The sequence below is a fragment of the Marmota monax genome, unplaced genomic scaffold (assembly GCF_021218885.2).
Source record: "Marmota monax isolate L192 unplaced genomic scaffold, Marmota_monax_Labrador192_F-V1.1 WCK01_AAM20220418_F8-fsc00022, whole genome shotgun sequence".
In the NCBI taxonomy this organism is placed as follows: Eukaryota; Metazoa; Chordata; class Mammalia; order Rodentia; family Sciuridae; genus Marmota; species Marmota monax.
The window spans coordinates 10,380,896-10,383,816 of NW_026695215.1; positions in this window are offsets into that span (position 1 = coordinate 10,380,896).

Here is a 2,921-nt window from a genome sequence, read left to right on the forward strand (position 1 = left end):
TGTATAATTATAATGCACCAATAAATTTTTCTTTAAGTTAAAAATAAGTTTCTGCTTTCTTTGCCACTACAGTCAAATACAACTCAATATGGATATTATTTAGGAAGCATAGATGAGGATTTTGTTCTCTAGGGAATCACAGTATGTTTAAATGTTCCTGCTAACCATACTTCTGTTAAAAGAATAATTTTCACACTGACAAGACAATAAATTACCAATTTTAAATGTTTTCAATGAGAAAATTAGGACATAATTCTGTGCCAGAGAAAGATTAATTTTTTTACTCACCCACTCTAAATTTTGCTATTGGTATAATTTTAGAAGTGATTATTTATACATGAAATGTTTAGCTCCCCTGTATTCTAACAATTCCAAATCGTGGTAAGAATGAGATTAATCAGCTGTTAATTAAACAGAACAAAAACTCTTGTTCACAGGTTAATGGACTAAAACAATAGTCAATCAGATTATCTTTAAAAATAATCAAACATATGACATAGAAACTCATTGTTGTATTTTTGCGTTATGATTTTATGTTTTAAACAAAATGTGGTCCCTGGACTCAGGTGGCACTCTGAGTTCATCTAACCCAGTAGACAAGTCCCCCTCATTCCACTTCCTCTTCAAACTCTCTCTTCTCAAGAGCCAGGGCATGTGATGCCTTTTGGTAGGACCTGTACCAGGGCACAAGCTGGGCCTTCTGCCTGGCAGAAAGGCAAGGTGGGCTGCCATCTGCTGGGTGGGGAGCTTGCCTTGGGAAAGAGATGAACAGCCATGATTTGCCTCATGCACAAGACAAAGGGCTCAGGAAATGAACCCCAGGAGATCCCCTTTTGTCCTCAGCAGAGCTCCACCAGCAGCCACTGTCCTCATCCCAAGCGTGAGCTCCAGCAGTGCTCCAGCAACCCCAGTAGCTCCACTGGAAATGAGGAGGACAACAGCAGGACAGGGACAGTACAGAAGAAGCAATGTCCAGGTGAGCTCCCTAAGCCTCTGCAGCTCACCAGAGGCCAGGCTCCAGGGATGAGCTGTCACCATGACACTCACTCCAGCTTGTGCTGGGAAGGCAGCCTGCCAAGTGAAGGGGGGTGCCTGCAGAGTGGGGTCCCCGGGTTATTGGTCATGCCAGTTGAAGAAGGGAGGCATCCCAAGGCAGCAGTCAGGCGCCAAAATCAACCTAAAACGAAGCTTATAGGTCCGACATTTTGGTGTCTTATTTCTTCCCCTCTCTCTTGGGTGGGATTCTGGATCTCTGATTAAGCAGAGGAAAACTACAACTGGTCTGCAACACAGTTAATCCTTGCTTCATCTGTATAAGGAAGATTTCACAAACCCACACACCATCAGCAGACCCCATTAAGTTCATGTTCTAGGCATACGTCTTCTCATTTAATGTTCACAGAGAAAAATCATCAAACATGAAGTATTAACAATTCAGTAAAGAAAAACTAAGAATTGAAACAAATACTTTAGTTTATAATCTCAGTGAGATTTGAGGCTTGTTACAGGTTTGTTTCTACTGAGGGGTGGGAGCAGTACAGGCGAGGTGGCCCAGAGTGAGGGAAGAGTAATTATGACTGCTGTGGATGGAAACTGTGTTTTCAGTCCTGAGAAGGGAACTCTGCAGGAGGTCAGTGGTTATGGAACGATAGTGGAGCTGGAGGGAGAAGGGAAGGGCAAAGGGTGCCCCTGCCTGGGTTTAGCACCTCTGCAAGGAAAGGAAAGGCTGGAAAGGAGAAATACACCAGGGACAGGCAAGTAAATCATGCAGAAAATCGTCTGGTTTCTGGCATTCTATTAGTTAACTATTCTCTGCATCACAGGTATTAAGAATTTAACTGAGTTTGGGTAAAAATTATAAATGAAACATTGTAATTCAGGGCAAATTTAAGTACTCCTGGTGCTGCAAAGTTCCAGAGTGTATGGAACTATGCTTCTCTACATACCCTATCCAACTCCTGCCCTGTCCCTACCCACCCTGATGTGGCCTTCTGGCTTTCATAGGAGAATGTTTCTGCGCCTGACCCTCTTTCTGTGTCCTTCCGGTGTCTTCATTATCTTGATTGTCACTAGTCTAACATCAACATCCAGAGGTTGTTTATTCAGTAACCTAATTGCAGGCCCAGAAATATGACCAGTTTTCTGCAGCTGAACTATAACAGAAAATTTAAAAGAACGTGTGTGATAATGCTTAATACTTTTTAAAAACACAGGGAAGTGTTTCAAGCAAATAATAATTTTGGCTAAGTTGGATTCCTATATTGTGCTTGAATGGCATGTAAAATTCACTGTGGATTCAAAGATGAGTAATGAGTACTCAGCTCTGCAGAGAGGGGATGTCTTCCCTGAAGATGACACCCTGGGAGAGTCTCACCTCACAGAAGGGTGGAATGCCTTCTGGACAGAATGACATAGACTTTCCTTTCTCAGCCTCAAAACCTCAAACGTGACAAACCATGGAAGGTGGGGATCAAAAATCTGAATCGTGAGACAAGACTGAATAAAAATGGACTCTACGGAGCTTGAACTCAATTCTCTGGATCTGTAAGTAGGGACCCACGGGGTGGTAATCCAGAGGTAACTGGTCAGATCGCCCTGACTTGCCTCCCTCACGTGCCCAATTCATGTAAATCTTTAATCTACTTTTAATGTTATATGGTTGAAAATGTACTGTTCGTGCTCAAAGGTAGTTTAAAGTTTATCCAAGATGGAAGCTGATTAGATTTGAAAAACTCATGCTTTGAGTCTGCCTGACTACTAACGGCAGTTTGTCTTTGCCTGTGGGTTCTGGTTTTTTATCATCAACATAATGAGGTTATTCTGTCTGGCAGGGATAAGGACAAATAACGGCCCCATTTCTCTCTATGATAGAAGCTTCTCCTGAGAACAGGTTGCTAGGAAACATTTCAGCCTTAATCAAG